This window comes from Thamnophis elegans, chromosome 8 (genome assembly GCF_009769535.1).
Source record: "Thamnophis elegans isolate rThaEle1 chromosome 8, rThaEle1.pri, whole genome shotgun sequence".
NCBI classification, from domain to species: domain Eukaryota; kingdom Metazoa; phylum Chordata; class Lepidosauria; order Squamata; family Colubridae; genus Thamnophis; species Thamnophis elegans.
Window position 1 is genome coordinate 71766830 of NC_045548.1, and position 24656 is coordinate 71791485.

The following is a 24656-nucleotide window of genomic DNA, read 5'->3' on the forward strand; positions in this document are numbered from 1 at the left end:
ACGGTTGTTAAATTATTTGAATCCCACCACTGGTACACACACACACACGCGCACACACACACGTGCGTGCACACACACACACACACACGGAGCATGTCGCTTTGGGCAAAAGTCATTTGCTACCTTCTGCATCTCAGGGAGACAGGCACATCTGTAGCTCAGTTTAGCCCTTTCAAACTGGGGACGATTCTCAAGAAAGCATGAAAAGGCATAGCTGCCAATGTGGACCAGGCATCCCTTTATTGATTGAAAGAGATATAGCAGCTGAACCTTGCAAGCAACGGGTGGAAACTAATCAAGGAGAGAAACAACTTAGAACTAAGGATACATTTCCTGTGGGTGAGAACAATCAATCAATGGAACAGAAGTTGCCTCCAGAAGCTGTGGGTGCCTCCATCACTCATGGTTTGAAAGAAGAGATTGGACAGTGATTTGTCTGAAATGGTATAGGGCCTCCTGCTTGAGCAGCGGGTTGGACTAGAAGACCTCCAAGGTCCCTTCCAACTTTGTTATTCTGAATGTGCTTCCCTCCTTCCTCTCTTTATCTTTGTGTGAATTAGGGAGGGGCTTGTCCGATATGTTTTCTCAAGTTACTTTCTTGGATTGGGCACTAGCTTCTCTTATCTGGTTTAGTAATAGCTCTTCTTCCTTCCTTCATGGCCATTCCCTCTGGCCTCCATGTAACCTGACCTGCAGATTTGGAAGCTGAATGTCCAAGTCTAGGCATCTGCAGGATGCAGAAGGTTACAGCCTATGTGTCCACCACTTCCTCCCTCCAGAATCCCAGCTAACAGAGTGGAGGTGTCCATGCTGGATAATACCGGTGGGTGCAACACTCAGAATTATGTGCCAGACCTGTTCGCTTAAGCAGCTTTCCGTGCCGAACAACGTTCAGCTGAACAGCCCACAGCCATCACATAAACACATGCTTTGCGCTTCGGAACAGGATCCATGTTTTGCACGAAGAGAATGGTGGCTTCTTGATTCTGTTTCTGTGGTGCAAGCAGCCCCAGTGATGTGCCAACTGCTGACAACAGTGCATGAATCCAACTAGTGGTGGCTTGATTAACAAACCTTGCTCAAGCAAAAGATGACTTGCTATCCTGCATGAATCTGGGTAGTCAGCCCAGGCAGATCACACCATGCCCCACCTTTTGAGGGTGCCTTTACAGATTGCATCATGAGGGAACTCCCCCAAAACATTTGGGGAATGGAATTAAATAAGCAAGCAAGGCTTGCTTATTTACCGTATTTTTCAGAGTGTAAGACGCAACTTTTTCCCTCAAAAAAGAGGCTGAAAATCTGGGTGCGTCTTATACACTGAATACAGCATTTTTTGCCTCCCGACACCCCGCCCCTTCACCAAAATGGCTGTGCATAGCATTTAGGAGGCTTTTAGAGAGCTCCTGGGGCTGAGGAGGGCAGAAATAAGTGAAAACAGGGCTTTTGCCCCCCAGCCTCCAGGAGCACTCTACAAGCCTCCTAAAGACTACGCATGCCCTTTTTTGACAAAAAACGGGCGCGTTTTTGGAAAAAAATGGCCTTTTTTGCTCATTTTAGGGGGGGCAGCCCCCAAGAGCACTCTACAAGCTTCCTAAAGGCTATACCTGCCCTTTTTTTTGGAAAAAAGACCTGTTTTCCCCCAAAACGGGCCATTTTTAGGAGGTCTGCAGAGTGCAAAAACGTTTTTTTTTTAAATTTGTCTCTTCAAAATCTTGGTGCGTCTTATACTCCGGTGCATCTTATACTCCGGTGCGTCTTATACTCCAAAAAATACAGTAATTCCTGAGCAAAGGGGGAGATGATATATCACAGAGGGCCAAGAGAATAGCCCAGCTGGGCAAGCTCAAAATGATCCATTTCTTAAGCAATTCAATACTTCCCCCCTCCCTCCCGCCATATATACGTGATGTCTCTCTATGTCACATGTGTGTGTATATGCATAATGGTTATCTTTTGAGAGCGGAATGCAACGAAATTTCATTTTAATGCATGCTGGTTAGAGTACATTTCAAGAGATAATAAAATTCTATTCTTATTCCTATTCCCATTCTATTCTGGATCCTCCCAAGGATCAGGAGATTTCGCCATTCATTTCTAACCGCAGGAAAGAAATCGCTTGAATTATATACTACAGATCTTTTTTCTCTCTCACAGCTGCAAAGCTGATTGTCTGCAATGCAGTATATTCGGGAGTGGCTGCCAGCTTCGGCCTTTGGCCTCCCAACGCAACTGCTGCACCATTTCCCGCCATTTTAACGCAAAAAGCCCAGTAAAGAACATGCAATGTTCTTTTTGTCCTTTAAAAAAGAAAATGCAAAACAAACTTCCCGCTATAAAGAAAGATTTTTTTTAAAAAAAAATCCTGACTTTTTCCACACGCAGGGCAACCACATTGGATCCTTGCCCAAAATGACTCATCCTCCCCTAATGTGTAAAATGTAAACTGTGCCCAACACAAACGTGTCGAAACATGGCTTAAGCGGGGTTAAAAACACCCTCGACAGATCAATATATGACGTTTTGTCAACAGTGTATAGAAGTGACCTGTTAATGCTTTCCTTCTACAGGTAGCCCTCGAGTTACAACAGTGATCATTCAAAATTACCAACAGTACTGAGAAAAATAAAGCCCACATAATGGGGACTTACGACCGTTTTTCCCACTTACGATCATAGCAGAATTCCCCTGCTCACGCGATTCAAATCCAATCCCTTGGCAACTGACTCATATTTATGACGGTTGCAGTGTGCCAGAGTTACGTGATTTCCCCTTTTGAGACCTTCGGACGAGCAAAGTCAATGCGGAAGCCAAGCTCACTTAACAACTGTGTTACCATGATCTCCTCGGTAGAGAGCCGAGGTGGCGCAGTGGTTAAATGCAGCACTGCAGGCTACTTCAGCTGACTGCAGTTCTGCAGTTCGGCTGTTCAAATCTCACCGGCTCAAGGTTGACTCAGCCTTCCATCCTTCCGAGGTGGGTAAAATGAGGACCCGGATTGTTGTTGGGGACAATATGCTGGCTCTGTAAACCGCTTAGAGAGGGCTGAAAGCCCTATGAAGCGGTATATAAATCTAACTGCTATTGCTATTGCTTAACCACTGTGGCAAGAAAGGTCATAAAATGGGGCAAAACTCACTTAACAACCATCTTGCTTAGCCACAGAAATTTCAGGCTCAATTGTGGTTGTAAGTCAAGGACTACCTACCAGTATACTGTATATATTTTTTTTAAGTTCCCAACTTTGTGATGATTGCCTGGTGGTCTCCCATCCAGTTACTAACTTGACTTCACTTAACAACAGTGTTACTAACTTTTAACAATGGCAGCAATTTGCTTAACAATTGCGGCAAGAAAGGCGGTAAAACTCATTTAACTGTCTTGCTTAACCATAGAAATCTTGGGATCAAGGATTACCTGTACTTTAAAAAAAAAAAAAAAAAAACTTCCCAACTCTGTGATGGCCTGGTGGTCTCCTATCCAGTTATAAACTTGCTCCAACATTGTCATTGTATTTGTTTTTAAATTGTATTTGTTCATGAGCCACGTGTTTAGAGTGCAGGACTGCAGACTATACTTCTGCTGACTAGTTCAAATCTCACCAGGCTCAAGGCTGACCCAACCTTCATTCTTCTGGGGTGGATAAAAGGAGGACCCAGATTGTTGGGGGCAACAGGCTGACTCTGTAAACCGCTTAGAGAGGGCTGGAAAAGCACCGTGAAGCGGTATGTAAATCCTAAATTGCTAAAGATCAGCCGATGCGCTACATTTATATACAGCCCAAGCGGCTCTCCTTTGTCTAAAATATCACAACGTGAAATGTTGAGACCCATTTCCTCTCCCTTCAGCCATCTCACAAGGGCCCCAAAAAACCTTGTAGCATAATCATGTTTCCCACAGCCTTAGCAAGCTTCCCTCGGCTTCAATCTCATTAAATAACAATTCTTGCCCTGTTTCGTTAAGGATTAACGCTTGACTCTGTCACGCTCCTTACGGAGAATGGGCATTAATTATGCCGCAATTGTTTTCCCGCAGGGCAAGGAGAACGGCAAGGCTAAAGCAAAGCCTTCGGCAGCGAGGTCACCCCCTCCTGACCTGTTGAACATCCTTCTGGGTGGGTTTTCTGGGCATTTTTCAAAGGGGTTGCAAGGAGGGTGACACAAAGTGTGGGCTTAATGCGCCTAATTCCTGGCTGCTTTCAAAATGAGAGATCTGGACAAAATAGTAGAGAAGGCAATTTTAAGAGGTGTGGATTTCAACTCCCAGAATTCCCCAACCAACCAGGGGAATTCTGGGAGTTGAAGTCCACACCCCTTAAAAGTTGTCAAGGTTGGGAAGCACCAAGGTAGACACTCATTTTCTACTGTTAAATTCCCTTAAGATCTGAGTCAAGAAGGTGCTACCTCATTTTTGTTTTGCAGAGCTAATGAATGCAGGTAGTCCTCGACTTGCAACAGTTCATATAATGACCGAACAATACTTACTCTCTGGAAATAAATACTGTGGGGGTAAGAAATCCCTAACATCCCTCGGGGGTGTGTGTTCTGTTAAGATACAGCCTGTTGTGCCTTAAAATGACATCTACCGTACTGCCTTAAAATGGATTCTACTGTCCAGCGCTGTGGAGTTGCCATGGTAATGGCTTCACAGTACTCCACAAGGGGGCTCCCTCTGGGGAAATCCAACATTAGAAATTGCAGCGACGTTCATGGAAGGAGGGTTGGGATAAATACCTGGGCAGGCAGCGCCGGATTATCAGATAGTGTTTAATATATATTTGAATATGTTTATTTAAACTGGATATCAGTTTGTGTCTAGGTGCCACTCAAATTGTAGTAATAACTTAATATGGCCGTAGATGACTTGAGGACAGAATTACCTGTAGGACTGCTTACTCTGTATCTTTGCTCCCAGGCTCGGAGGTGATGTATGTATTATGGTTGGTGTAGGTCCCTATCTTGTTTAATTTTTGCTTTCTGTAAAATTAGTCATGGCATCTGGCCCTCTCAATTCCTGGCAGATGGGGAAGAAATGGAGGTAGTGACAGATTTTATTTTCCTGGGCTCCAAGATCGCCGCAGATGGGGACTGCAGCCAAGAAATTAAAAGACTCCTGCTCCTGGGGAGGAAATCTATGGCAAATCTAGGCAGCATACAAAAAAGCAGAGAGACATCACCCTGCCAACAAAAGTGTGTATAGTCAAGGCTGTGGTTTTCCCAGTTGCAATGGATGGCTGTGAAAGTTGGACCATAAGAAAGGCTAAGCGCCAAAGACCGGAGGCCTTTGAACTCTGGTGCTGGAGAAGACTCCTGCAAGTCCCTTGGACGTCAAGGCGATCCAACCGGTCAGTCCTAGAGGAAATCAACCCTGACTGCTCTTTAGAAGGCCGGATCCTGGAGATGAAACTCAAAGACTTTGGCCACCTAATGAGAAGGAAGGACTCACTGGAGAAGAGCCTCACGCTGGGAACGATTGAGGGCAAAAGAAGAAGGGGATGACAGAGAAGGGGGTGGCTGGATTGAGTCACTGAAGCAGCCGGTGTGAGTTTAAATGGACCCCAGAGGATGGTAGAGGACAGGAAGGCCTGGAAGAATATTGTTATGGGGTTGCAATAGGTCAGACACGACTTTGCAACTAACAACAAGAACAAGGTTAGTTCAGCTGGGCTCTCTCTTTGGCTTAATGTTTTTATTTGCTTTTATGGCATGCTCCCCAGACTCCACTGAACTTGAATAAATGTCCTTTCCCTTAAGAATTCCCACAATACAGGGTTAGTGCGAGGGTATTTGGAAGCAAGTATGCTCTGGCAATGCTCCCTATGATAACAGAATAACAGAGTTGGAAAGGGACTTTGGAGGTCTTCTAGTCCAACCCTTTGCCCAAGCAGATGTCCCTATACTATTCCAGACAAATGGCTGTCCAGTCTCTTCTTAAATCCTCCAGTGATGGAGCACCCAAAACTTCTGGAAGCAAGCCATTCCCATCGATTAATTTTTCCCATGGTTAGGAAATTTCTTAGTTCTAGGTTGCACCTCTCCTTCATTAGTTGTTGGTTCATAAGATTCGGTTGATTCAGTCAGTTTAGAAGATCAGTCAAAAATTTAGTTATTAGAGCAGTTGTTATAAGATGCTTCTGAAGAGGTCGCTTATTAATATTCTCCATGTTGCATATACGATTGGAAATCATTTCTGTTTGGATTTGATTTTGATTAAAGCAACAGAAGATCACTCGTAAAGTAAAACAATATAAATATTGGCTATCACCTCACACTTCCTTGTGCTTCGTGGTGACAGTCTGCCATAGACTCTGGGGTGGGGTGGAGGGATGGGAAGGGGGAAAGCAAAAGTAACGGCTGTATCTCCCCGAGGTGCTGCTTCAAGGTCACCCGGCTGGTAGAAGAAGGTAGCTGCATACCAACCTATGCTTGAAATGACCATTTTGAAAACATCTTGCTTGAACCTGATTGGTCATGGGGTGGTCAGCGATGGGAGGCAGTTAAGGGAGGGAGAAAAGCTGAACTTGGGAATTTTGGCGCACAATTCTCAGTTCTGGCTATGCACTACTGCAGGGGTGTCAGGCTCAAGGCCCACGGGGTGCTTAGATCTGGCCCGCAGTGCCTCTGCCAGCAAAAACGGAGGTCCGTTTTTGCTGGCATGAGATTGCAGGAGGCAGTTGCAGCCGAAAACGGAACTCGGGAGCCCGCTTTCACTGGCAAAGTGCTCGGACCACCAGTGACGCCGAGCTGGCCAAGCCCACCCTGGTCCCACACACACCATGCCCCCCCCCAAAGTCAAACACATCCCTGATGTAGCTCTCAATGAAATCAAGCTTGACATCCCTGCACTACTGCAATATCCTTGACTTTTAATAAAACCATACCTTTCTGAACAAGAGGATGTTGGATAACCATTTGTCTGAAATGGTATAGGGTTTCCTGTCTAGGCAGGGGGTTGGACTAGAAGACCTCCAAGGTCCCTTCCAACTCTGTTATTCTATTCTATTCTATTCTATTCTAAATGGAGCCAAGGATCATGTCTATTTAGAGGTTTAAGTGGTGGTAGGTCTAATAATAAACATGTTTCCTTGAATCAACCCAGAGGGTTGAAAAGAAAGTTAAAAAAAAAAACCTAAAGTCCTAACTTGTTTCTTTATGCCACCCACCATAATTGTTTGAGGGAAGGAACTCTACCAAAGAAAGCAGGAAATGTGCAATTTACAGTTTCGCTGAAGTCTGCTGCTTGCAATATAATTTTTTGGAGCCCAAGGCAGCCCTGGACTAAAAAAAAATCCCATTCGTAGCATGCTAAATAAAACATCTTCCAAACATCTGATTTCTTCTTTTAAAAAAAAAATCTGCCTCCAGGTTAACACACTACAGTGCAAATCTATTTATTTTTTCTGCAATTAAATAATATTTCTTTAGGACTGTATCCTTTTATGAGGGACACAGAAGACAGAAGAATGCAAAAAAAAACAAAACAAAACAGTTCTACCTCTACCCATACACCTAATAAATAGCAGTTTATACATGCAGAATTTTTGGACTCTCCCAAAACAGCCACCTTTTAAGCTCTGTACTGCTGATACTTCTAGGGAAATAAACAAAAGTCCATTGTTTCCCAGTGTTGATTTCTGCATCTGACACAAAGTCCATTCATCTTTGATGGAATCCATTTTCAGAAAGTGTTTAACTCTTAATAATTTTTCAAATGCATCAAAAGATTTCTTAGTTTACCTTCTTGGGGTGGATGGGGCGTTAAACTCTCGCCTCCAAAGAGAATGGCAAATATTTGGTGGCTTTATGGTTTTTGAGGGGTGTGTGTGTGTGTGTCTGGATGTCAGGAAGTTGTTTAATGATTGAAAAGTCTTATCAAGGAACTGAAAAGCAAGCAACATTTAGTAAACAGAAGTTTTAAGACTTTAGGAACACAATCAAACAGCAGAAATGTTATATGCTCTCAACAATCTGGGCTATCGATGCTGCATTTATCCATTTTTTTAAAAAAATTGCCAATTGCCTTGACCACCTTTAATGTCAGAAGGCAGACCAAGAGATTATTACAAAATGGAATAAATTTCAAGCAGAAAAAAAGCACACTGGATTAGAAATAAGTCTGAAGACTTTGGCCAAATTTAGCTGCAGTTGGTTTCTGTTTACCAACCTCAATGCAGAGCACATTCTGCAGCAACCAGCCTCTTTCTCCATGTGCAGAAGGGGCTTTACTACTTGCACTTGGTCAGACCGCTGATATTTACAAGTATTATTTTTTACAAGCTATTACAAGCTATAACCATTGTTGCTTGTATTTTTACAATTTATATTATTCTGTTTGTTTCCTGGTATGATTTGATTGCTTATTTGTCACCTATGACTATCAGTAAGTGTTGCATCTTATGATTCTTGATGAAAGTGTTTTCTTTCTTTCTTTCTTTCTTTCCTTTTTCTTTCTTTCTTCTTTCTTTCTTTCCTTCTTTCCTTCTTTCTTTCCTTCTTTCTTTCCTTCCTTCTTTCCTTCCTTCTTTCTTTCTTTCTTTCCTTATTTCTTTCTTTCTTTCTCTTTCCTTCTTTCCTTCTTTCTTTCTTCTTTTCTTCTTCTTCTTCTTCTCCTTCCTTCCTTCCTTCCTTCCTTTCATGTTCACCGAGAGGATATGCACCAAAGACCCCTTTGTGTCCAATCACACTTGGCCAATAAAGAATTCCAATTCCATTCTATTCTATAGGAAGTTAGCACCCACCCCTTTCCTAGAAAAATGAGATATATTAGGAAATATTAAAAGGATAGAATATTTCCCCTAAAAAGGGAGGCGGAAACTCACCCCCACCTTTGTCAATGGGCCATTAAGGGCTGAGCCAGTCTATTCTACATAACAAAGGTCTACCTTCTTCAGGCAGAGCCATAATAGGAATCCCAAAGTCCTTTCATTACATCATCACCCAGCAAGAATCATCCAAGCTTGGGACTCAGGACAGCCTACAGAATTGCCCCTGCATGGTTCCATGGGAGTCTGACAACCAATCAGAATACAAGCTCAACTTCAAAAGCCCAGAGAGGGCATAAAACCCAGGCACTCTCATCATCGCTTCCCTTTTCTCCCAGGACCTCAAGCCATGTGATCCTGTCCACCATTAAACCATCTTTCCAAGCAGCCTCCATGTTTCCAGTGTCTTTTTCCCCACTTGGAACTGTGGAAAGTTACCACACCAGCCCTCTCCCAGGAAAATGAAATATCCTAGGAAATATTGAAATGGCAGAATATTATATTTCCCTGAATGTGAAAAGGAAGAAACATGTTTTAAAAAGACAGAGTAGCTCCCTGCAGCTTCCTGCCCCCACCCACTTTGTCAATGGGCCATTAAGGTGGCCAAGCCAGTCCCTTTACATAATAAAGAGTTCTCCCCTTCAGCTCCAGGGGGGTGGGATTAAGGCATGATAATATTGGCCCTTTACCCAACTCTCCACATGGCATCTGAGAACTCAACCAAACCTGCATTCAAAACGCAGCCTAGAGAGTTGCCCCTGCATGGGCCCATGGGAGTCTGACAACCAATCAGAATACAAGATCAAGATCAAAGGCCAGAGAGGGCATAAAACCAGGGACTTTCAGCATCTCAGTCTCCCTTCTCTTCTCCACTAACATTGAAGCATGTGATCACCTTTTCTGTTCAGGACTCAAGTCACGTGGTCCTGTCCATCATTAAAACCATCTTTCCAAGCAGCCTCCATGTCTCCAGTGCCTTTTTTGCCACTTGGAGCCGAACCCAGAAGGACATTTCTTTCAACAATTGAATCCAGAAGGACATTTCTTCCAACAATTCTAGTCTATTCTCTTTCTGAATTAATCAAGGTGAGTTCATTTTAGCAGCCTCGGTGTTTCCTCTAAAACCCAACCGCTTTACAGAGACTCCGCATTGCTCTGTTGAGAGAAAAATGCCAAACCATTCTCTTAGCAGGAGTATATCTCAGTGCAAGCTCTCCTTGGGCCAACGTGAGCAAATATCACTTTCTAACCTTTGTAAACATGACCTAGATGCAGGCTGCAAAGGTTTAATGAGCCTGAACGCACCCACTGCACCAAACAATTCTGGCTGTGGGTGAAATTGATCAGCACATTTTCCTTCTCTGGGCAAAGTTCAAAAGCCCTGTTAAAATTAAGGACTTTGCCTGTCACGTGGACATCTGGGCAAGGAGGCCTTTCTACCTAGAGTCAAATGAAGCCACATCGATTTGGTCGTCTCTCCTGAGGCCGGCTAAATAAACCGGGACACACTGAAATCAGTGGCTTTAAGAGCATTGTCAAACTATGCTATCTCTTCGCCTTGAGAGAGAGAGAGAGAGAGCGCGCAATCAAACCCAGATTAAGGCAAATTCCAGTTCTCAAACCGTGGTCACCACGCAAGTGTTTCTCAATCATTGAGACGCGTGGACTTCAACCTCCAGAATTCTCCAGCCAGCATTCTGTCGAAGTTGAGAAACACCCTAGTCTACGCTATATTTAACCAGCGTAGAGGAGTCGACGTTAAGGCTTGCGAAATCTAGCTTTCCCTCCCCCGCTTCTTCGAGGAAGTCAAGATGGATCATCTAAAAACCAGATACAAAATGGTGTCTTGAGAAGGGGGCGCATTTGTGTTATGAAGCAAGATTTCTCTACGTTGATGGAATGCCGAAAAGGGAGCGCATGCACAAATGCGCTCGTCTGAGCCACAACCTGGAAGGGGAACTGCCCAGGGGGCATGTGTGCATTGGAAAATGAACTTACAGTTTCTGGAATGCACATGCGCCCTGCCAGCTAGCCTTCCAGTTACTATCGCACATGCATGCGCGACGATCAGCTGGCCAGCATGCATGGTCATGCCGGAAATCAGAAGACCACTTTTTTCCAGTTTACGGCACTGCTGCACACATGAAGATCAGATGATCGTTGCACGCACATGCATGCAGGAAACCCAGAAGAGGAATGGGCGATGCCGCACATGCCAGGCAACATGGTTCCACATGCCACTTTGGGCACGTGTGCCATAGGTTTGCCATCACAGACGTAAACTCTCAAATCAAGGCAATACATCAAGCCACGGTTTGAAACCAAATGTCCTTGATCTCAGCCCTAGAAGTACAGCACCGGACTTTCTGTTGGGTGATATTTGCTCAATGATTGGGGTCAGAAATCTGATCTCATCCCATCCAGCAGAGATCCGAAGTCTGCAAAAGCCACCAGGTGCCCACATAATTAACAGATTGCAAATAGTTTTATCCTGCATTCCACGCTTCTGAAAGGAAGATAAGGGTCCCAAGCTCCCAGTCCTACAGCGAATGTTATTTCCAGTCATTGATTTGCAAATCAGATTAACCCAGATTTTAGTTCAATGAACACTGGCCCAAAACACCCAGAAGCAGAACCTTCCTCTGTTGGCGTTAACCCTGGGATGATTTTAATTCTGTTATATGTTATCTCTGCCGTGACACAATCTTTCACATTCACAACATGGGAATTACAGCACCACCTGGTTTCCCATCTTTTTTATAGTAGATATGATCGTGAATCAAGACTTTCTCAACTGGAAAACTTTTAGACAAGTAGGATCCCACAGCCATCATGGAGACGGTTCGGGAATTCAATCCCAACACAATTGGAACACAACAAAAATTGTGCCGTGTGTGGTGTAGTAAAATAGTTGGGGAAGAACCATTCTGGTAAGCAAAGTCACAGAAATCAGCAGGAAAATTTCTCGTTTTGCTTTGTTTAAATTTTTATTTTTGATTCATGACTAGCCACGAGAAAAATATTGTATGAAAAAAAATTCAAGCTACCAAAAATGGGTAGCTTCATTTATAGAATATGAAGTTCTGCAAAGACATGTCCAAAGTATGAATTTTTTTTTGATAGGATGCCACATCTGTACATCTGATTCTATAAAACTCATGCATTCTTTTAACTCGACTGCAGCCACGGCGTCCAAACGTCACAATTTTCTTGCTCAACAAACGCAAAATTAATCAAACTCCTTTAACCTCGCCAGTAAGTTCTGCCTGTTCCAGTCTAGGAGGCCACCCGATTAAATTTTTCCCAGGCGGGTCAAAGTTGAAGTTGCAAGAGTTAGGTAAGATCTGCAGCGTGATGTTAATTGTAATTTAAAAAAAAGCCATTTGCTGCTCTTCAACCATAATTAAAAATTGCACGAGAACACAGCACAAGCGTCTCCTGGCTGCCCTCCGGAGAGTTGGGAACTTGCATTTCATCCACAAGGAATGGTAAGAAGGCACCAGGAAGGCCTGAGGCTGAAATGCTGAGACTTACATAAACTGCAGGTGCTCAACATTCCCGAAAAGTTTCAAAAGGGTCGGATTCAGGATAACTTCAGCAAAGCATTGTACAAAACTGCTTTTCCAATTGGTGATGTAGCCAATCAGGGGACAGGTTGTTAAAGCAAGTGGCTGCATGGGCTGGGACACACACACACACACACGTCTGGATTCAGCCTAACAGGACCTTTTTACATGCCTGATTCGGTACTGTTGGAGTTCCTTATGGCACTTATACCACTCAATAAAGCCTTAGGAAGACCATACGTAGAATACTACATCCAGTTTTGGTCACCACACTATAAAAAAAGATGTTGAGACTCTAGAAAAAATGCGGAGAAGAGCAACCAGGATGATTAGGGAACTGGAGGCTAAAACATACAAAGAACAGTTGCAGGAACTGGGCATGGCTTGTCTAGTGAAGAGAAGGACCAGAGGAGACATGATAGCAGTCTTCCGATCTCTCGGGGGCTGCCACAGAGAGGAAGGGGTCAAGCTATTTTCCAAGGCACCCAAAGGCCGGACAAGGAATAATGGATGGAAACTGATCAAGGAGAGAGTCATTTTCTGACAGGGAGGATAATCAACCAATGGAACAGAAGTTGCCTTCGGAAGTTGTGAGAGCTTCATCACTGGAGGCTTTCAAGAAGAGATTGGACTGCCATTTGTCAGAAATGGTGTAGGGTCTCCTGCCTGGGCAGGGGGTTGGACTAGATGACCTACAAGGTTCCTTCCACCTCTGTTAATTGGTAATTTAAATTATGCTATTACTTCGTTACTAAAATTGATCACAACACGATCCTGACCCAGAAGGATTGAGCATGCACATCGACAGGCTACCAAATTAAAACACAACACAATGTATGGCAGCTTCCTTAGTGCCCTCTGGTCTCGGTGCTTTACTCGCAGACGTTTCATTACCAAACTAGGTAACGTCATCAGTGCTAGGCTAGGCTAGGACTGATGAAGTTTCTTAGCTGGAAATGTCTACAAGAAAACCCCCAAGCTCTGAGGGCACCAAGGACCCCACAGTTCAACCCTGAGCTACAAATATTCACTTCTACCAGTACAAAGCCCAGCTTTCACAAGAGCCAGGATTTACAATTCTGATGCTAAAGGGACCTGACACATTTGCGTAACTACTATAGGCAGGGGACCAAGTAGACTATGTTATTCTGCTTAAGAAGGTAAGAGAAAACAGAGCCATCCATTTCCCCGGGACAGATTTTCTTCTCCCAGGAATACATTCCTTCCCATCCGTCACATTAAAACACTGGTGTCAGCAAAAATCGCCTAGTAAGACAATTAAGCTGGTAATATCTGTAGCTACAGATAAGGGCAGAGCCTCAGTGGTATCTGCCAATCGAAACACGGCCCTGAGCTTTCACCCTTGTGCAACCCAGGTCTTAGCTCTCTCTGATAGGATCTGGGCAGAGATGGGAGAATGCTCCCTTGTCATTTTTCAGGGGAAACAATAGCCGTGTTGTAGAGATAATCTGACATCTCTTGTTCCTTTCGTATGCACAGAGGTCCTTTTATCTGTTGGATTTCCAAAGCACCCAGGAAAACTTTCGACTTGAATGAATGCGGACGTTTCATAACAGTTTATTCCTTGTGAGACAACCGTTCATCTCTGCCCCAATGGCCAAAATCAACTGGCTATTTCTTATTCTGGCAGGAGTTAAGGATCAACAGTGCGGAGCAATAGTCAGCCATGTTCATCACAAGCGTCTTTTTTCACTCCTTTTCCAAATGGCATTTATCTTGATTTCGCACCCGTGCTCGTTTTAATGCTCAGTCCCACATCCAAGCATGCACTTCCATGCCCAAGATATCCAAACCTATTGCCTCCGTTGCCCAAATGAAAAACAAGGAGCTGAATTGTCATGGAGTCATAACCCTTTGGAAGAGCAATTGATCGTGCAAATAAACCCAGCTTCTAGCACTCAATAAATTTTGGGGAGATGCTTCTGAATGAGCATTGATCACCTTGGCTGATCTCAAAACAGCACAGATTTAGATAGTTAACTGTTTATTCACAGATTAATACATCTTTGAAAACATACCTTTGTTTTAAATGAAACTAAGTAATAATCATAAAAGTAACACAAGAGTTCTGTTGATGTAAGAAGGAAAGCAGTAGTAGCTACTATATCTAGCTATGTTTGTGTATCTGCATATACTATCGTTGTTAAATGATTTTGTGGTGGTGGTTCCGAGTTTCCTGAAGATTGATTTTTCATCTGGGATATCTTTATAAATTGTTTTTGCTGTTTTGGTAACTTGCTTTTATATGTGCTGTGGCAATTTCTAGAGTCACTCTGGTGAAATGAGAGGCTCCTATATGTAGAATAAAATAAAGGCTTCTTTCTGAAATCACAAAGGGAAATTTTTGTTGTTGTTTCACCAAAACAATCTCCTTCTCTGGTCTCTCCTAATTCCCAGAATCCTTTGTTACAATGCCAAGAATCTCCTTTCTGACCAAGAATTATGGGAACAGAATCTATATCACACACCTGGAAACGTCATGCTTCAGGTTTCTTCAAGTTACATACAGAACATGAAGTCATATCCCCGAAGTCATATCTGCTCATATGAAGCGCCTGAGAAATTCAGCGCTATTCCAAAGAATTCTCTTCGTTGAACTGTTTTACTCCACCTAAAATTTCTTCATAGTTTGGCTTTCTTTTCATCTATGGGTATGAACAACACAACTTAAATAAAGAGCTTTTTGCTTGCTGGAAAAATAATGCTTAATTAGTCTGCTAGCCTAACAAGAAAAGTTGATAATCAAGGTATCAAACCACGTATGTGTGCCGATTTATCCCCAGCTTTTGCTTCTCAACTTAGATTGCTTAAACCTAAAGATTTAATTTTTGAAGAGGACCAAGCCATCTATCACTCATGGAATTTCTCTTTTGGAATTCCTTCACAAAGGATAAGCAAAACTAAAAGTGGTCTGATCCAATGAAATGTCATCAAAGATACATTTATGCAAAGGTAGATATTGGCTTCTGGGTGCAATTCAAGATGCTTGCTGTCACTTATAAAGGCCTCCATGGCAGGGGGTGTTGATAATTGAGGACTACCTATCGTGTTTCCCCAAAAATAAGACAGGGTCTTATTTTCTTTTGACCCCCAAAATAAGCACTTGGCCTTATTTTCAGGGAGGTCTTATTATTTTTGAGGTGCAGGAGGCGGTGAGCATGGTGGCTGCTGCTGTGTTGCAATATTTTCGGGAAGGGCTTATTTTAGCGCATGCGCTCAAAAGCCCGATTGGGCTTGTTATCCGGGGAGGTCTTATTTTCGGGGAAATGGGCTATCTCCCATATCATCTGCCCGCCCAATTCGCTCCAACATACTGCACTTAACAGAACTAACAGAGCTGGAAGCGATTTTGGAGGTCTTCTTAGTCCAATCCTCTGGTCAAGCAGGGAATCTTTAACCATTTCAGACAAAATCTTTTCTGAAAAGCTTTCAGTGTTGAAGCATCCACAACTTCTGGAGGAGAGTCTTTTCCATGGCTTAATTGTTCTGTCGGGAAATTTCCCCTTAGTTCTAGGTTGCTTCTCTCCTTGATTAGTTTTCACCCATTGCTTCTGGTTCTGACTTCAGGCGCTTTCCTGGGACTTATCCTGGGTCCCTCCAATTACCCAATGTCACCTTACGAGACCCAGGAGATGACCTTCTCTGTCATTGCCTTCCAACAGTCTCCTTGGGAATCAAGAAGGTTGCATTTTGTCTACCTTCTGGAGATCTTTGAAAATCTGGTTCTTTACCCAAACCTGGGCCAGGTCTTCTTTTATAGTGGGCATAGGACATAGTTTGGAGCTTTTGGGGGGTCTCTCTCCATACACCAGTTGTGTTTTGTTGTATTTGGTGGGTTAGTTTTGGTATATATAACTGAGTTTTAATTTTAGGAAGTTACTCAAAACAGTTCTAGATACGGGTAGTCTACACATTTGACTAGCAAAAAAAAAAAATTGTAAGAACTACAACTCTCAAGTCCACAATATGTAGTAACTAGGATCAATGGCAGCGATGGGAAATCTTTTCGGCCCAAACCAGAACACATGTGCATGTGCATGCACCGGAGCCACAAAGACCAGCTGGCCACCACATGCATGCCTGCTTTGGGGGCATTTTGTGGGCTGTTTTTCACAAAAACAGCCTGAAAACGCCCCGAAAAATGCCCGGAAACAGCCTGGGTTTTGGCCATTTTCTGGTGCTCCAGCACCTGTGAAGACCAGCTGGCCAGCATGTTCGTGTGTGCCATAAACCAGAAGAGCAGCTGGTGATGGCACGTGTGCCCACAGACAGGGCTCTGTGCCATAGGTTCGCCATCATGGATCTATGAGATTTGAGGACTGAGAGTAACAGGATACGAAAGGCTCAACTTTAAGCACATAGAAAGCCGCCTTCTCTCATTTGGTAGGCATAAAAATATTTTTGTTCCGCACACTGGTTTTTGCAGAGCAGAGCAACACACTGATAATTCAATTCCAGAAATGGAATTAAGGCACACTTGTTTCTTTTGTTTTAACAAGAAACGATCTGGGCACAACTCCTAAGGCAGCTCATCACAAAAGCAACGGAACCGGGCCAAGGAACAGCCCATTGCCACAACTTGTTGCAATTGCAGGAAGAACCTCCCACAGAGATCTAGCCCTCTTCCAAGGCCAGCCCAACTTGCCAGAGGAATCCAGCTGTTTCATGTGTTTATCCAAGAAGGGCAAAGGAGACCTTTTGCTGTCGAAATGGGAATGGTGAGCACTGACTCTCTCGTGGCCATCTTTCCCAAGTCAGAAAATCAGTGAGGAGCTTTGCAGGACCCTCTTCTTACAAAGGTTGAGGGACACGGATCTATGGCTCTCCGGGAATTCTCCCTTGAAGGATTCACCAAACCCAAAAGCAAATTCTTCTTCACATATTCAGAACATGCAACCCCAAGAGAATCCGGTGCCACCTACAAGGGCAGGGATTAGTGCTGCAGCTGGAAATGCAAACGCAGCTGGGGACCTTCCAGAAGTAAGCCCTTCAACTCCCAGAATCCCTGATCCACCATGATCACCCTGAGTTGAAGTCCATATTAACAGAGTTGGAAGGGACCTTGTAGGTCATCTAGTCCTGTCCCCCACTCCCAAGCAAGAGACCCTACACCGTTCCTGGCAAGTGGCAGTCCAGTCTCTTCTTGAAAGCTTCCAGTGATGAAGCTCCCACAACTTCCGAAGGCAACTTCTGTTCCATTGATTGATTGATTGTTCTCACTGTCAGGAAATTTCTCTTTATTTCTAGGTTGAATCTCTCCTTGTTCAGGTTCCATCCATTATTCCTTGTCTGGCCTTCGGGTGCCTTGGAGAATAGTGTGACCCCGCTTCCTCTGTGTGGCAGCCCCTCAAATATTGGAAAGCTGCTATCATGTCTCCCCTGGTCCTTCTCTTCACTAGACCAGCCATGCCCAGTTCCTGCAACCGTTCTTGATATATTTTAACCTCCAGTCCCCTAATCATCCTGGTTGCTCTTCTCTGCACTCTTTCCGGAGCCTCCACATCTTTTTCATAGTGTGGTGGGAGGGTTTCCAGGCAGCTTAAATTCATGCAGTTGAAAGTTCCCACATGCTTCGTCTTGAGAAGCTCTGCTGATTTACAGCCTAACTTCCCTCCCAGTCATAGTCACCCTGTACAGATAGTCCTTGACTTACAACAGTTCACATAGTGAGCATTCAAAGTTCTAACAGAACTGGGGGGGGGGAAGGGACCATTTTTCAGACTTGGGGCTGTTGATGCATCCTCAGCCACGTGATTTACATTCGGATGCGTGACAACCAGTGGTGGGTTTCAAAAATTGTTCGAATCTACTCTGTGGGTGTGGCCTCCTTTGTGGGAATGGCCCATGTGACTGGATGGGAGTGGCTTGTTGCCCATGTGACCGGATATGAAGATGCCGACAACACTTGTCAGAACCACCTTAAATTACCTCACACCCAGCACTGGCATGCATAAGAATATGATGTAAACTTGTTTGTTAAAAGGCATCTTTGGTTTGCGTTAAAACAACTTCAACACATGCAATGTTGTGATTGCACCACAAACGCAGTAGTCATCCTTACCTTTCACAGAGGCACTGAGTTTTATAAATATGAGCATGATAGTCTAGAATAATCATATCCAAGGACCAGTGGTGGGTTTCAAAACTTTTTGGAACCTCTTCTGTAGGTGTGGCCTGCTTTCCGGGTCCACTGGTGGAACCTCTTCTAACCGGTTCGGTAGATTTGACGAACCGGTTCTACCGAATAGGTGCGAACTGGTAGGAACCCACCTCTGGTGACAACTGACTCATATTTATGACAGTTGCAGTGTCCCCGAGTCACACGATCACCATTTGTGACATTCTGACCAGCAGAGTCAATGGGGAAGCCAGTTTCACTTAACAACCGGGTTGCTGACTTAATTGCAGTGATTCACTTAACAGCTGTGGCAAGAAAACTTCAAATAGCAGTTAGCAGCAATAGCAGTTAGACTTATATACCGCTTCATAGGGCTTTCAGCCCTCTCTAAGCGGTTTACAGAGTCAGCATATCGCCCCCACAGTCTGGGTCCTCATTTCACCCACCTCGGAAGGATGGAAGGCTGAGTCAACCTTGAGCCGGTGAGATTAGAACCGCTGAACTGCAGATAACAGTCAGCTGAAGTGGCCTGCAGTACTGCACCCTAACCACTGCGCCACCTCGGCTCTTGCCATTTGTTAAATGAGGCAAAACTCACTTAACAGATTCCTTACTTAGCAACATACATTTTGGGCTCGGTTGTGGTCATACGTTGAGGATTATCTTCTCATCTGATGATTCTTTGCCTGTATTATCTAAGCAACAGCTTTGGCAATTCAAGGAAATAAATTGCGACCACACCAGTTTGAAAAATCCAACTACACCCTCTGGCTAGCTAGCGAGATCCCAGAGGAATCATTCAGCTGCAATTAAAAGTGTCCTTTGACCAAAACAAAAACAAAAACAGTTAGAAAGACTTTCTAATCTGATTTTTTTACAAAAGTTCAAGATATTTAAAATCATGTTCCAAGCTATGAGATTCACCCTTGAATCTGCCCTGCTTTGTCTTCAAACTCTATTCAGCTGATGCAATGGATTACAATCCATGCAAAAACCTCTGTCTGCAAAGCCTAACAGGTTAACAGTTTATTCCTCTCAAATGTGTACTTTTAAATTCTGCCGTGTTAAAAGAATTTCCACACGACGGACTCCAAACGCTAAAAGATTGTTGGCAGAAAGTGCACACAGTCTTAGCCGATCTTGGGAAAGCTAATAGGATCCAGACAGATGCAAGTTGGATGGGACACCACCAAGAAATGCTACAGGTACAGGCTATATGGGGAAGATGAAAAACTCTGGAAGAAAATAACAGCAAATCATTCCCTATTTGTTGCCAAGAAAACTACAGAGATCGAAACTGAATACAAACTCAAGGGAAACTTGATATTTGCATGCTGGTGTTTGGAAAGCAATAGAATCCTACTGACTTTTTAATTTTCTTTTTATACAAGATGCTAAGCTTGAACAGTGCTGGGTAGTTAGAGACTCAGCCATTGACAATGCCTTGTGTGAACAGACCCACAGTTTTAAGACGGCAAGCAGCTAGTCCATAGCAATGCCATGTAAACCTACCACATTTTTGCTAATTCAAGTTTAGCGTGTTTGTGGGAATATTTTCAGCCTTCCCACCCTATCTCCTACCCTATTAAACAGATAAAGATGGCCAAATACTACAAGAAAACCTAGTCATCTTAACTCTTAACGCCTAGTTCAGGGAATTTTCACTTTGATTTTTCAGAAAATCAACTTGTGGGGTCCTTGGTGCTCTCTGTGCTAGGCTGTTTTCTTGCAGACATCTCATTTCCCAACTTAGTAACATCATCAGTGCTGGAAGGGAAGTGGAGTTTGCTCTCTAAATATATATGCAAAGAGCAAATCCCACTTCCTTCTAGCACTGATGATGTTATTTAGTTGGGTAATGAAATGTCTGCAGGAAAACCAACAAGCACAGAGAACACCAAGGACCCCACAGTTCAATCCTGAACTACAAATATTCACTTCTGTTGCTATTCCTCTCCTATGCTGTCATTCAACAGGGTGAACAGATTGATATAAGTCAGCTCAGCTGGACTTTTCAAAGTTAAGGCAAGAGTCATTTAAAATCAGGGGTTCTCAACCTGGATGTATGGATTCAACTCCCAGAATTAAGGAATCTTAGCCACATCTTAAGTTGCCCCAAACACTGACCTAAACTCCCACCATTTCAAAAATTGGACAATCCGAAATAAAACCATCATATTGTTTCGGAAGAGGTGAATTTGCTTGAACATTCTGCAACTCCGGACGGGGAGAGGGGGGGGGGGGAAGCAGACTTAAGACTTAGAATGAACTTTTGAAAGCCAGTCAATTTTAGATAGATGATAGATAGATGTTAAATAGATAGATGATAGATACAGCTAGATAGATAGATGAATGTATGGATATGGATATGGATATGGATATGGATATGGATATGGATAGAGAGAGAGAGAGAGAGAGAGAGAGAGAGAGAGAGAGAGAGAGAGAGAGAGAGAGAGAGAGTGTCTCAAACCCACAAAGCAATCTGGGAGATGAATTCAGGCTTTAGGAAAAGAGAATCCATTCCGTATAAATTCTGCCAGCCCATCAAAACAAGCAGGCTCATCCGGGGTCCCCCATAATCCATCCTGGGAAATTGGTGGTCCTCAAAACCTAGCTGACCAGAGAAGGCACTCCCCCACCCCATTTACTTTGCTTTTTTTTTTTAAAGGAAAGCCTGAATTAGTCCATTTCTTCCTATATCGCCAAATTTCCAATGAACGGGAAATTTAACCGCTAAGCAAGGAAAGCAAGCAAACTTCTCGGGGTATCCAAGTGTCCACATTGGCAGAACAATGAGGGGAGCAAAAAAAAAAAAAAAAAAGCCCAACTGCAAAAGAAAGCCATCTTTGGGAGGGGAGTGAAGTGGGTCAGAAGCTCAAGTCCAGTATAGGAGAAGAGTTGGGGGGGGGGGGGGCAAAACTTTTGAAAGTTTTTCCAAACTTCTCTTTTTGAAAGAATGGGGCAGAGTGGGAGGCGGGAGGGGGGGGATCAAGTTTGTTTGGCCTCGTACCTCCCCCCATTCCTTCTACTTGGTTCCCCCCCCCCGCCCTCACAACAACCCGGCGAGGTCGACTCAACAAAACGCGCACCGGACCCAGCGCTCGACACCGTTTCACATCCTCCCCAGCCAGTCCGACCACCCCCGTTTCCTCCCCCCCCCCCCACAGCCCAGAGCTTTCCCCACCTCTCCCCACCAGCCGGTCGCAGACGACGGGAGCAGCCGCTCGCTCAAAGACCGACGGAGTGGGCGTAAAAAAGTGCGACGGCTCTCACCTGGGGCGGGGCGGACAGAAAAGCCCTTTCAGACGCTGCCCGGAGTCGAGGACCCCACGGAGCTGGGAAGGAGAGAGAGAGAGAGAGCAAAGGCTGCTTTGAAGCACGGAGACCCCCTCAGCGCCTCGTTCTCGCAAACGGTCTGGAACAACGGACGCTGTCGAAGCGCAACAAACCACCTGGACCCACGCGACCCCGCACGCCTCTCCTCAGCCCGGCGCCGCGGGAGGAGTATTTATAGGCAGGGTCCGGCGGGCCACGCCCTGGCCCTCCGAGGGGGGCGTTTCCCTCGGCCACGCCCCCCTCCGCCTCTGCCCAGCCGAACAGGCTGGACCACCCGCGCGCCGCTCCCCGCCCAATTCGGGCTCCTCCCACCCCACCCGCCCCGCCCCCCCGAAAAGGGAGCCCGAGGGGAAGGCGCTGGGTCCCGGGGAGACGGCCAAGTGGGGGAGCCAGGCGAAAGTCGGTGGGGCGAGAAAGGAGCGTTGTTCGACCGGAGCAAGAAACGGCGCAACGCAGTGCAGGGCCGGCTTTACCGGACTGGCGGCATTCCCCAACATTTAGCGCCCTCCGGATACAGGAAGGCGAACGTCCATCATTATGGGCTGGCTGGAAATGAAGGGGAAGATTCCCTTAAGGCTGAGAAACGCTAAACAAGGCGAGAATGGATAAATGGATAGGATGGATAGAGATAGGATAATCATCTCGTGTGTGTGTGTGTGTGTGTGTGTGTGTGTGTGTGTGTACACAAATACATGTCTATCATAGATAATCTATTTCTATCTCTGATTGACATATAGAGATATATTTGCATGTATAGTGTACACACAAACATATGCTCCATATATACACACCCATCTATTGGATAGATAGACATTGTGATAGACATATACATTGTTTATGTGTTGGTGTATACACACACACAAGCATACACTATAACACAAGTATAAATATATTCTATGTCTCTTATAGACATATACTGCATTCAATTTTAGTCGCCATGGAGACTCTAGAAAGAGTGCAGAGAAGAGCAACAAAGATGATTAAGGGACTGGAGACTAAAACATGAAGAATGGTTGCAGGAACTGGGTATGTCTAGTTTAATGTAAAGAAGGACTAGGGGAGACATGACAGCAGAGTTCCAATATCTCAGGGGTTGCCACAAAGACGAGGGAGTCAAGCTATTCTCCAAGGTATCTGAGGGTAGAACAAGAAGCAATGGGTGGAAACTAATCAAGGAGAGAAGCAACTTAGAACTGAGGAGGAATTTCCTGACAGTTAGAACAATTAATCAGTGGAACAGCTTGCCTCCAGAAGTTGTGAATGCCCCAACACTGGAAGTCTTTAAGAAGATGTTGGATAGCCATTTGTCTGAAACGATATAGGGTTTCCTGCCTAGGCAGGGGGTTGAACTAGAAGACTTCCAAGGTCCCTTCCAACTCTGCTATTGTATTCTTGTATATATGGATATGTTTGTGTGTTTGTGTTTCTATATGTACGAACACCCTGTATACACATATTGTTCTATACACACATACTGTATATATGCACACATGTCTATCAGATGGATGGATGGATGGATAATCTCTGTGTATTATATGTGTTCCCTGGGATGGGAGGCCATCTGGTGATCCCAGGTCAGCAGGCTGGTCCAAGAAGTAAAAAAAAAAAAGGTATTCTAGAAGGTAATGACAAAGTCAGAATTGAGAACCAAATTTTCTCATTTTGAAATACATGGATTTCAGCAAGTAACTCATCCTTCAAGGATCAAACACCCTTTTCTTTACAGGGAGGTGTCATCAGTGTTGCCAAAATATTGCTACAATACTTTAAAAACACAACTGGCAAACACAGAAGAGATACTCTAATGCTCCACACCCCTCATTAAAACCCTGTAATTGCTGTTTAAACTTTGGCAAGAATAGAGGAGATAGACCTCCATCGTATTTACCTGATTTTCAGCAGAACGCACCATTTGTGAAAAAAGCTAGGGTGAAGTTCCTGAATATCCTCAACTAAATGCTGGCAACTCTAGTTTCAAATGCCGTTAAGTGGGAGGAAGAAAATGCACAAAACTTTTGCCAGAGTTTAGTGTGCGATTCTGCATAATCCACAATTGGGTGTAGATTCATAATCCTTAGGAGTTACAGAGGCCCAGATTTTTGCTGAAGCTATGCAAACAAACCACAGTATTGGCTATGGACGGTAGAAAAGCTCAAAATGTTGATACAATAGGAGATATTCAAATTTTACTTGGTTACTTTCCTTACAAGAAGTTCAGGCAGGCTTGCAAGGAACCACAACAAACACCAACTGCTTTCTGTTTTTAAACTTAAAAACAATAACAGTAGAGAGAAACTGAAACTGAAGTCAAGAGAGAGAGAGGAAAAAAAAATCTCAAAACCAAAATCTACATGAAAACAAAATGTTCTTGCAAGAAGTTATCAGAATGCTGGTTAGCAGCATTCTCAGTAGCTGGGCCCCTACAGATGAGTTAACCATCAATTCTCATCCGGCAATCAAAATTAATGGGATTTCAGAAATATTTCCAGAGGTCCAGATTGTAGAAGAACACCAAAGAGTCTCTAAGATTGTCGGTTCACCATCGCTGGAAATTTTTAAGAAGAGATCGGATAGCCATTTGTTTGGAATGGAATAGGGCAGTGTTTCTCAACCTTGGCAACATGAAGATGTCCGGACTTCAAGTTGCTAAGGTTGAGAAACACTGGAATAGGCCCATGATGATGAAAACGTGGCCCAGCTGGTCATCTTGTTTTCAGCGCTCTGGTGCACATGCCTTCCAGTTTGGGCACATTGTGCCTAAAAGGTTAGCCATCACTGGGATAGAGTCTCCTGCTTGGGCAGGAGGTTGGTCTAGAAGACCTCTAAGGTCCCAACTCCCATTATTCAGCATCCA

The 24656-nt window shown here is 44.2% G+C and overlaps 1 protein-coding gene across 1 annotated transcript in view; it reads right to left on the reverse strand.

The window, feature by feature from the left end:
* The window catches only part of NDRG1 (N-myc downstream regulated 1), a 59506-nt gene extending 37562 nt beyond the window's left edge, over positions 1 to 21944 (reverse strand). The window contains exon 1 of the mRNA XM_032222526.1: positions 21740 to 21944. The gene's annotated coding sequence lies outside the window, so the exon portion shown is untranslated. The remainder of the gene's footprint in view (positions 1 to 21739) is intronic.
* Between the last annotated feature and the right edge of the window lie 2712 nt (positions 21945 to 24656).